The sequence below is a fragment of the Cherax quadricarinatus genome, chromosome 31 (genome assembly GCF_038502225.1).
Source record: "Cherax quadricarinatus isolate ZL_2023a chromosome 31, ASM3850222v1, whole genome shotgun sequence".
NCBI lineage: Eukaryota > Metazoa > Arthropoda > Malacostraca > Decapoda > Parastacidae > Cherax > Cherax quadricarinatus.
The window spans coordinates 8,236,660-8,249,185 of record NC_091322.1 but is presented as its reverse complement, the minus strand read 5'-3'; positions in this window follow the sequence as shown (position 1 = coordinate 8,249,185).

The following is a 12,526-nucleotide window of genomic DNA, read 5'->3' as shown; positions in this document are numbered from 1 at the left end:
CACGGAGACCAATACTGATCTTTATAAAACTTATACCAGTTATTCTTCTAGGGTAGTGGAAAAAAATACAATTAAATATCTGAATTAGGCTTAATTTTCTGAATATTTTTGGGGTGTAAGAGAATAATTGACTTCTAAACAGATAAAGAAAAATTGCATATAAAAGTAAGGTAATACAATGTTCTGTTAACATTTTCAGAATTCCTTAATGATCGTGAAAGGTGTAACAATTTTTTTTTTTAATAAAATTGGCAAAGTGGCAAGTATAAAGCCCAGTAAAATTCCGAATCTTTAAGTAAGGTAAACCAGCGTTTAAAGTTTGAAGTCTATCAAGATAGGCGTTCTCTAGTTATATGGATACATCGTAGAAGGATTAATGCAAAATACTGAAAGCAGGTAGGATTAAAATTGTTGGAATGATCTGTGTAGTGTATGAAGGAAAATACAGAAAAAGTTAGCAGTTTTTTCGAATACTCTAAAGAGGACAGGAGAGTAAGAATTATAGAAGTCAGTTGAGTATATCATGTAAAACGTATGAAAGAAGAGATAGATAATTTACAATAGGAAAATGTTGACAAGTAGAGTAATTCCATTGAATAATGTAAGTAAACAGCATTTAATACGGGAAAGGACCTAAAAGTTACATAAAGTTTTATAGATCGCAAAAAACAAGTGATGCAAGATGCATACATACTCTGAGGTCTGTATTTCCCAGTGTATACACAGTTTACCTTAATCTCTACATTAGAATTTGGAGTAGCTTTGACTGGTGGTGGTGTAGCGGTTACATGGAGCAGTGTGGCGAGTGCTATGAATTAATGAAATGTGTGATAAGTTGCTGAAAGCCGTAGAGACATTCTACGAGTAGATTGAAGCCCAAGTTAGGGCGTGTAGGAAACATGTTTCTCAGTGTGTCTTAGAGAGCAAGTGTGATCTCTCCATGATTGTATAATGTATTAATATATGGGGTTATAAAATAAGAAAATGCTAGAGTGTTAGGACGAGATGTAGTCTTAAAAGATATTGAATCTGATATAAGATGCGAATTATAACTTGCTGTTTGCTGTCGAAATTGTGCTGCTGGAAGATACAGAAGAAAAGCTACAAAACGTGGTTGGTAGAGGAGTAAAAAAAGAAGTCGAAGGCGAAGGTAGAAAACAGCAAGATGATAAAAATAATTAAAGGTACAGCAATAAGAGATTGGACGGATGACGTATGAAATTAAATTTAGTTTGATATATGAAAGTGGATGCATCAGCAGATGGCCCTATGAAAGCTGAGGTAAATTACAGAATATATGCGAGAAGGAAAGTTGAAGGAGTGTTGAGGAATCTAAGAAAGATTGTCAAAAAATGCAGAAATAGGGCATACATCCAAGTACAGTGGTCCGACCCTAGTGTAACGGCGTGAAGCATGGTCTTTGATTGTTGCAACAAGAAGAAAAGTGAAGTCAGTGGAAATGTCGCGTCAAATCAATGTGTGGCGTGAATTTTATTCAAGGAAGAGACAAAATGAAACAAACAGAACCTGGTGTACTGATATAAAAGGTACCGTTAAAATATTGCAAGTTTTTTTTAGACGATTTGGTCATATAGAAAACATGAACCAATTTATTTTCGTTTTACACCGGTAGTTTACTTGCATAATTCCATGAGACAGTTTTTTAAACGTTTCGAGCAATTAAAAATATAGCTTTCTTAAAGTTAGGGGTTTACTGCATAAATCTATACCAAAGACGTCTTCAAGCTGGCACGTACTTATCAACACAAATGGTTGAGATCCACAGGAGGCCTGGTTTGAACAGAGTACTGAACAAAGACGTCTAGCAGCTCAGTGTTTGGGCACGTATATCACAAATAGTGTGATAATGGGTTGGTTTAAGAGGGTGAATTAATGTGTCTGTGGGTATAGAGGAAGTCTTTGATATGTATTGTATTAAGGTGTGAAGGAAGTAATAATAGTTAAGTGTTTCAATAACCACCAGGCAAAGGTGAGCATGACGGAATGGAGGGATGACGAGGATCTTTGGGATTTGAGTATGAACACCGTAACATACAAGACGGGATACAGATAACTAGCTAGCCATACATGAGTTTAAGAGAAAGGTGAAATGAAAGCCTGTACTTTGGAAGCCATTTGGGAATGTTACGGTTAAGTAGGGTCATCAATGGATCGTTACGTCTGTGCCTTTCTAGGAGAGCTAGTAAACAAGTGGTGGTGAACCTGGTTACTAATTTAGGCCACAGTGCTTAAGTAGGAACGGGCAGATGTCTTAAAAAGCGCGTGCGCGCGTGTGCGTGTGTTCACCTATTTGTGGTTGCAGGGGTCGATTTATAGCTCCTGGTCCCTCCTCTTCGATGGTCGCTACTAAGTCCTCTCTCTCTCTACCTGCTCCATGAGCTTTATTGTATCTCTTCTTAAAGCTTAGTATGGATCCTGCCTCCACTACATCACTCTCCAGATTGTTCCACTTTCTGACAACTCTGTGAGTTTGTGTGTGTGTGTGTGTGTGTGTGTGTGTGTGCTTACGTACTCACATACCTGTGGCTACGGTGGTCGAGTCCCAGCTCCCGGCCCCACCTTCCAACTTTAAATAAGTACACTCATATGTTTACGGCCTCGGAGACAGACTACAGCTACATATATTGATGCTTAAAAACTTATATATAAATATATTTTAGAGCTACATAAAAGTATGGAGTTGTTGTATAAAAGTCGAATTTCAGAAATCTTTCCAAAATACAAAATGTTTAGACACAACAAAATGGATCCCGGTATTAATAAAAACGAGAAATGAAAGCTAATAAAAGCTAAATTTGAATTCATTAACAACAAAGAAATTATGTATTTTTCATGAAAAACTGAAAAACTCTTCAGATGCTATGACGAAAATATCCAAGTCATTTAAACCTAGGAAGATGCTGAGCTCTTCTGAAGAAGATATATAATAACCACATGTCAGTTCACGAGGGGATGTGTAAACAGGAAAAAAATTTCAAAACTGGCTAAAGAAATGATAAGAAGAATTTTTCTTAAGTCGTAAAGAAAAATCATCAAAAAATGCAGAAAGTATTTCCTTATAAAGAAGCTTTAGCAACAGGATGTGAGGGCGACAACCTCTTGAAGATTTTAAACTATTAATAGTGATCAAAAACGATGTGTATCTGAGTTTAGTTCTACTCCTGTAACCACAATCACGTGATCAAGTAATTATTTACAAATAATAATTAATGAAGCAGCAAGTCTGAAGAAAACAATACACCCCAACTGACTTTTACCTGGCTATTGTAAACTCACACTTTCTGTTAAGATAAATAAACAATAAAAACAAAAATGAAAGAATAAAGTATCTAAGATATGTAGAATAAAATTAGCTCAGAGGCACCCATACCACCGTATGTCTATGTCCACGGATCACGGTAAAACACCTAGCTCTGCTGGATGCGTGATTCTTGTAGGATTGAGTGGTCCAGTGAATTGGAGCGTCATGTGATTTTCGCTCACCATGAGGATGGCCAAAACGACATGGGTTCGACTCTTCAACTAGTCGCAGTGTTGATATATATATATATATATATATATATATATATATATATATATATATATATATAAACGCAGTAACATATAAAATATATAGAGAGTTAATATCATTTATTATCCAGACTGCATTTATGCAGTCTGGAGGAAGTACAGACCAGACTGTAGTGTTTGGCTGTTTGGGCAATACCTATAAAACAAAAAATAACTTTCAGTTTATATCGTCCTGCACTATATTAAACCTGACACGATCACTGAGTTTGCTTATACATTTGTAGTACTTTTACCAGAGTTTGTGATTTTAGCAAATACGGCAACGAAAGTTTTTATCAAACAAGACAAATGTAAAATTGCTCAGAATTACTACGAACATCTTGAAATTAATATATTTTATTAATTTAAAGTAATAATAAGTTTAGGTTGACTTAATTAATCAGAAACAAACTGACTTGACAGAATTAATCAGAATTAAATTTCATTAATTTTAGCAAGTGATTAGTGAAGTTTTACAGAAATTTAAAAAAAAAAATGAATATGTCATATTAATCCACAAAAATATATTTACCACGGAATAGGAGGAAAAAATCTTAATTATCTAGTTCTAGAGCAGACTGATTTGCTTGACCATCTCGCCTAAAAAGAAAAAACTTCCTTGAGGTGCATAGCTCTTGGTGTATATACAGTGTCCCTGTGAATGTGAATGGTGTCAGAATTTACAAACGTGAACAAGAAAGTATAGAGAGAAAATCTGTTAAGTAAAGCAGCGCCAACAATCTGATGGAATATTTTACGAATGAATGACGAATTACACATACACACAGCCTTAAAGGAGAGGACAAGAATGAAACATGATTACCACGAACATAATCTTGAAAGGAATTATTAATAGGGCAGATAGGGACAAATTGCTTGAATTAAGAGGAAAAGGGTCAAGAAGATATAGGTGGAAGTTGAAAATGCAGGTTGTTCTTCAACTCTATATATCCTTGGTTAGGCCTTATTTAGACTATGCTGCTTAGTTCTAGTCACCGTATTACAGAATGGATATAAATGCTCTGGAAAACGTACAGAGGAGGATGACAAAGATGATCCCATGTATCAGAAATCTTCCTATGAGGATAGACTGAGTGCCCTGAATCTTCACTCTCTCGAAAGGCGTAGAATTAGGGGGGATATGATCGAGGTGTATAAGTGGAAAACAGGAATAAATAAAGGGGATGTAAATAGAGTGCTGAAAATTTCCAGCCAAGACAGGACTCGCAGCAATGGTTTCAAGTTGGAAAAATTCAGATTCAGGAAGGATATAGGAAAGCACTGGTTTGGTAATAGAGTTGTGGATGAATGGAATAAACTCCCGAGTATAGTTATTCAGGTTAAAACGTTGTTTAGTTTTAAAAATAGGTTAGATAAATACATGAGTGGGTGTAGGTGGGTGTGAGTTGGACCTGACTAGCTTGTGCTGCTGGGTCTGGCGTCGTGCTCCTTCTTTGAGTGGAGGTGACCAGACTAGGTGGGTCATTGGGCTAATCCGGGTAGAGGGGTCATTGGTTTAATCCGGGGGGGGGGAGAGACATGGACCTGCTCCGCATGGGTCAGTAGGCCTGTTGCAGTGTTCCTTCTTTCTTATATTCTTATGTTCTTAAGTCTCAGAGTGGTTGAAGGGTGAAGTGGCTTGAGTGAGAGGTTTGTGGAGGCAAACTCAATTCACAGTCTTCGGGGGTTGATGTAGTGGGGCCCAGGAGATCAGAGGTCTGTGATGCCGATCGGTGGTGCTGGGAGCTGAGTCTCGACCCTTTCTAGTACAGCTTAGTGTGTATAACTTGGAGTACACATTGACTCTCTCTTTCACACACACACACACACACACACACACACACAGGCTGCAGACCTGGTCCAGCAATTGGCTCCTGGAGTTCAATCCCACCAAGTGCAAAGTCATGAAGATTGGGGAAGGGCAAAGAAGACCGCAGACGGAGTACAGTCTAGGGGGCCAGATATAAAAAAGGTTATTTGGTATTCTGGTAGCGGGGAGTTAATGATAAACGTCTTCAGAGGCTTCTTCGTTTATTCTTAAGTAGTGGTGGGTACACAGGCTTGTGTGCTTGAGCCCATGGCCCGGGCAGGGCCATCCCACGAGAGAGAGCTGGGAGTACTTGTGTCTTCCTGCTAGGCCGCTGTGTGAGTGAGGCGGAGGCATGGGCCGGCAGGCTGGCGTGCCTACCGAAAGGCCTGGCTACAGAGGGTAGCACCTGAGTGGCACGAAATATGAACTAAGTTGGCAGACAGCATGGGCTGTCTGTGCAGACAGTACAGGCTGTCTACATATGCTCGGCCACCTACCGCGCGTCGTCCCGACGCGACAATACTGGTGGTAAAAGAAACTCGGTCTCTCTCTCATAGGAACAGGGCACAGAACACAAAATAAAAACATATATACATATGGACATGGGAAAAAAAACTTCCTGCAGGGAGGGAAGTAAAAAACATGTGGGTGTGCTAAACATCGTGGTCAAAGGCAGTGAGCGTCGAAGGGCATCACTGCACGCCTTCCTGCGTCTGGACAGATACTGCAACACGGGAGACATCGCTGCGGCTGAGCTGTGACGTAACAGGTTACGGTCTCCTCTGGAACGGTGAAGCAGTCATCATAGGAGTCGCTGCAGGTTTCACTCAACCTGGGGCACAACATGCTGGTGCCCTCGAGTGAGGCGTCGACAAAACTCGGCAACTGGGCAGGACTTCTGGCAAGCGACTCAGGAGGACACTTCTCGACTGGTACTGTCGCTGGGCTGTCACTGCCGGCGAGCGTGGAGCGAGTCGTGGCAGAGACAACTGGGCAAAACATCTGGGAGTCGTAACATCATACACCAGACTGCAGTGAGAGAGCTAGCAGTCAAAGTGACATCTTCTTTGTGCAGGCTGCTCACTGAAGCTTGTGACACGAGGCTGACACAGCGCCTGCCGACAGGGCTAACTGCGGCTTGGCGAGTATCAATCGGCAGTTGGAGTTATAGCAGAGGTTAGTCTAAGCGTCCCCAGACTTGTTTCTCTACATATAACTGCACTCTGACGGTCTGGAGGTGAAGTGAAACAAATCTCGATGGGAATCGTAGCAGGTACGATTCTGCAGAACAACACGAGCGACGAGCATAAAAGCTTTCTGTACAAGGGGGCTCGGGCTCAGGGCTGTCTGATAGCTGTCAAACACACTGGTCACACGGGTGACTTAACACAGTGGTGCTACTCAGGTCTGGCTCAGACCTCACTGGACACATGGAAACTTTAAAAACACACCGCGGTATAACATGTTAGAACATTGACTGAGAGGAATTAACACACGACATATATCTTCTCTCAATCTTCTCGACAATACTGAAATAATTACTGAACACTCGATGGTGACATCATGTGATGTCAGGCATGATGTTGCGAGGTGACGTCAGCAGACATCTCGAGGTGACGTCAGGCAGACATCGTGACGTCATGAAGTCGGGCAGCATCGTGGGTGACGTCAATGTGATGCGGGCAGCAGACCACAGCATGTGGCCTGGGACATCTGGTAACTAACGTGGCTGGTAGATCCACGTGACATCGCCCACACCCACATGGCGTCGTGATCTACGTGGCATGCTGGTCCACGTAGCTTCGAGTGGCCTCGGGCACTCGGATACACAGCTCTGGCAATGAATTCACATGGAAAACAGCAGAAAACACAGCAGAGAGAGTGGGCAGTGGTGAGTGGTGTATGGTAGATGGGTGAGTGTGAGTAGGGCGAGCATGGGCAAGGTGAGGAACAGCCACTACCTCTCCTCTCCTCCCCCACCCACAAATACGTAGAGAACTCACACTGGACGCAGAAATCACCACAAAACTCACCTCTGGCTTGCTGAAACGGCTGTGCTGAGCTGAACAACAACAACAGCAACATACAAGTGACGCTGAACACGTGACTTGAGAAACAGCGTGGGACACTGTAGCGTGGAGTCACTGTAGCGTGGGGTCACAATTCTCGGAGAATTTCGGCAAATTTCGGCCTGGATCCTGCTTGTACCTGTGTCTGGATGCTCAAACGTGCAGACACGACATCAGGATAGCTTGTTGAGAGACGGATGCTTCTTGCATGGGATGATGAAGTGAAGATGACTTCATCCCTCTTCCTTCCTCGCTTTGGGCAAACACACTGCTGCGACCACCGCTGGTACCAATATAACGAAAAAGATTATTTGGTGTTCTGGTAGCGGGTGGTTAATGATAAATGTCTTCTTCGGAGGCTTCTTTGTTTATTGATAATGTCGTGGTGGGTACACAGGCTTGTGTGTTTGTGCCCATGGCCCGGGGAGGGCCATCCCACGAGAGAGAGCTGGGAGTACTTGTGTCTTCCTGCTAGGCCGCTGTGTGAGTGAGGGTGAGGCAAGTCTGGGTATACTGAAGTGGCAAGGCCTCTAGGTGGCAGCACCAGCATGAACTAAGCTGGCAGACAGCATGGGCTGTCTGTGCAGACAGTACAGGCTGTCTACACAGAGACTACAAACCTCACTCAAGGAAAAAGATCTTGGGGTGAGTATAACACCAGGCACATCTCCTGAAGCGCACATCAACCAAATAACTGCCGCAGCATATGGGCGCCTAGCAAACCTCAGAACAGCATTCCGACATCTTAATAAGGAATCATTCAGGACCCTGTACACCGTGTACGTTAGGCCCATATTAGAGTATGCGGCACCAGTTTGGAACCCACACCTAGCCAAGCACGTAAAGAAACTAGAGAAAGTGCAAAGGTTTGCAACAAGACTAGTCCCAGAGCTAAGAGGTATGTCCTACGAGGAGAGGTTAAGGGAAATCAACCTGACGACACTGGAGGACAGGAGAGATAGGGGGGACATGATAACGACATACAAAATACTGAGAGGAATTGACAAGGTGGACAAAGACAGGATGTTCCAGAGATTGGACACAGTAACAAGGGGACACAGTTGGAAGTTGAAGAAGCAGATGAATCACAGGGATGTTAGGAAGTATTTCTTCAGCCACAGAGTAGTCAGTAAGTGGAATAGTTTGGGAAGCGATGTAGTGGAGGCAGGATCCATACATAGCTTTAAGCAGAGGTATGATAAAGCTCACGGCTCAGGGAGAGTGACCTAGTAGCGATCAGTGAAGAGGCGGGGCCAGGAGCTCGGACTCGACCCCCGCAACCTCAACTAGGTGAGTACAACTAGGTGAGTACACAAACCAGGTCCAGTGTCTACAAATGTCTTCGAAAAGACTTGAACTTAATAAATGTTCTGTAACAAGAGTAGCACGAAGAGGGATTTCTCAGAAAGTGGTCACCTATAATGTTGGAGAAAGTATAAATCATGTTTTACACGTAAGTGACGATGACAAACATTGTTTATCAATAAGTTGATTTAATGCACCGTTCAGATTATATGTACATTTAGTTGCTGTTATATATCTTCCACATCATATGTATCGTCCAAATATTATAAAAAATGCAGCTGATGTTATATTTTGTGTAAATGATATGTACCGTGAAGTTAATGTGTACCGTGCAGTTGATGGCATATAAAATGCTGTACAACGCCAGTAATACGTTCAGAAAAGAAGGGAGTCAAGGCAACATAACAATGATAGGTTGTACAAATATAGCTTGTGCTGTTGTTGAAATGGACTGTGTGAATGTTACGTAAAGCTCTCAGAAGGAAAGTTCTTCAGCACTGATATCTTGGAAGGAATGTATATGTCACTGTCGTAAATGATATATGGACGACAGTGTAGCTATAACACTGAATCAACTAGGAAAGTCCATTGAAATACATCTGATATCAGTCAACAAAAACCTATAATACAGCAACTAACTCGCATTCTTATATCAAGATGCAAAGATCATTCTAGAAATAATATTCACTTCACGAAGCTGGAGGTGAAGTGATATTGAATTAATTTCAAATGTTCTTCTGATGTATTTCAAGGAAAATGAAAATGTCAAACGAAAGAGGACTAAGGAATATATGAGCAAAATTATGTTGAAATCATTGACATCGGCAAGTCTAACCGAGTGGCAAAATCGGGATCAAATGTCCTTAGATCTTCCTCACAAGCAATAGTTACCTGTGTAGATATTTTATGCTTTTACCAGATTCAGGACTTGTCATTGGGCATGACATAAGCAGGTGTTGTGAGCCTTCGTCTTATTTATCAAGCATCTGGACTTCTAAAATAGGTTCTGCGTTGCCAGGCTTCCAGATCACAGCATCATTTGCTGGTAAAGCGATGAGGAATGCTTTAATCTCAACAAGGGATATTGTTCAGTTTTTGAGGTAATTACTGGAAAGTTCACAATCATTCTTACAAGATAATGCATATAAAACAAAATGTTTTTTCAAGTGTAAGCACCATAAACAAAATTGACAGACATTGGTGATGCAAGTAGCAGCTACTTACAAAGAAATAATGTCAAGGTGACAGCCATTCACCAAAATATAATTTCTACACTTTATTATAATAAGGGCTAACCCACAGGTAATTCAGTAGCATCAAAACATTCACCAGTATCTCCAACTCTCATCACCTTCAAATCTTGGAGGGAAACATGTTAGAGATATAGCCTCTAGTGCGTCGAATGCCCGCTATTCCTGCTTCAATATTTGAACTTTATACTAAGTACACAGAGATATGAGAATGCGGAGGTGATGATGAACTCAGCGACATCTTAAATGAAGATGTTGACAGACGACCTATTCCAATATTAGTGCTGGCGAAATACAAACAGTCTAATGTAGTTGGCTGGTTAATGACACAAAGGTCATTATGGCTGAATATCACCTGTTTGACACCAGTTAAGAACAGTAAAATTCCCTAAAATAAAGTTAAAGTAAAATCTCAGTGTATATACACTAAGAGACACACACTTCTTGATATACATACTCTTGATGGTCTAATCTACGTTAACGTCGTCTACTGCCTCATTTTATTTCTTTTTGTGCATTACGGTTAAGTTTAGCATAACTTTGGCGAATGTATAAGTATACGTGGGACAACATATATTTAATAAGATATCACCAAGTGCTAATTTTCATAGTAAAAAAATAACAGCTTTACATAATAATTTTTTTTAACAGCATCATCTTTCATATAATACCATACAACTCACATATGGTGTATCTTGAATAAAAATAAATCATTTATGCAAAATGAATCATGTGAAGCTACACTGTTTTTCAAATAATAAAGATGCGAGTCGCCCACCATCCAAACACGTGATCTTCATGACAGAACGAAAACCTGAATACTACTCCCATGTTTGTATCACAACACCAATGTTTCATTTTACCAGTGTTTCATTATACGGATCACCACCATCCCATGTCACAGAACTCATCCCCCACACATCACACCCCCTACACATCACACCCCCACACAATTATCATGTATCATCGCACAAGTCACCCCCCTCCCGGCACAGGTCATCTCCAAACAAGCAACTCCTTTCACAGTTCACCCCAAAAAAGTCACTTACAAATACGTCACCCTCCCCCCAATACAGGACACCCCTACACATGGACGGTGATGAGATGAGTGCATTGCCTTTATTAGGCTCATCGGAGAGACCTTTTAAGTGGTTGTCTCAATTATTTTTTTCCTCCAACTTTTCGTGTTAATTTAGCTCATAACACAAGAGGGCCTCATCTAATTTTCGACCCTGGTGTACGGTATCTAGGGCAAGATTCTAGGAGCAATTGGCATGTGCAGTTGCCCTATGACCAAGATTCTTGAATCCATTCCCAGCATCCTAGAGTGGCTCAGATAACTTCACAAACTCTCAGTGACGTAGCTTCAGCTTCAAACATTAAATAAGGGTGTCCCAAAATTCGACGATGACGGTGAAGAGTGAAATTCAAGTGTGTAGGTGCACTTCTGCCAATTTCCTGTAAAACAGTGTAAAACTTTCGTTCCCGTTATATCTTGTTAAACATATTTGATTCCATCTCTTCTGAATAACCTCAAGGTTGATGCATCTTACGGCCAGGATAGCTCCCATTCAGTTTAGTGAGTGCAGGCAAATTTGTCAATGTACTAAATTAGTTTATAATATTTTGAATCGTTGAAATCCATGCGATAATTGAAGAATGCCTCTTTTTCTCAGCTTCAGATTTTCAGCATTGGTGTTTTTTCAGACAGCAAGGTTCACGTTGCTACTGGATTATAAAGACCCAATTTCCCAGTTTTACTAAATAAACAGTGATACTGATTTCCACTCGGTAATTTAATAATACCATTTCTTATCGGTTTCAAATTATTAACACGACTGATGCATTCCGAAAGAAGGATAACACCCTTCAAGTGCAACTCTGAAACTGTAATGATATTGTTAAAAAACATGAAAGCATTGCTTTCAGGACAATTACTGGAGAATAAAAGCCTGAAACCTATCAGAAAAGGCAGTGTTATTGGGCTTTGTTTAAAGAAAGTTTGGCTTTCGCTTTGGTCTACGTAAATTTTAAACTGCTATTTTTTAAAATAAACTGGCATACATGGAATAACTAGAGAATACCTCTACTGGTCCATTTCAAACACATTATGTATCTTAACTTGATATATCTTAACTGTAAGTATCTGTGCCAATTTACTAATTTTATAGAATTTTATCGTTAGATTTTCTTAAAATACACAAAGTCAAACGTTTTTTCTTAGAGGATGTAGAGAATTTTAAATAGAATAGAACTTAAATGTGTAGAAATATTGAAAACTAGCGTTTTTATTTGTTTTTAATTTTCGAAAGTTTAATGAACCTGTTTGTATGACATTGCCAGAGGCGGTACATTATTAGGTAAAGTGTTTGTGTCTTCCACTAACATCCTTCAGGTCCTTCGTTTATAACTACCGCACGCCTTATCCGATCGGCTTCACATTTTCAACGCTTGTCAGTTATTACTAGGGCAGATGCAAGTCAATGTGGATGAATGTAACTAAGCTTGGAAAATAAAATGAG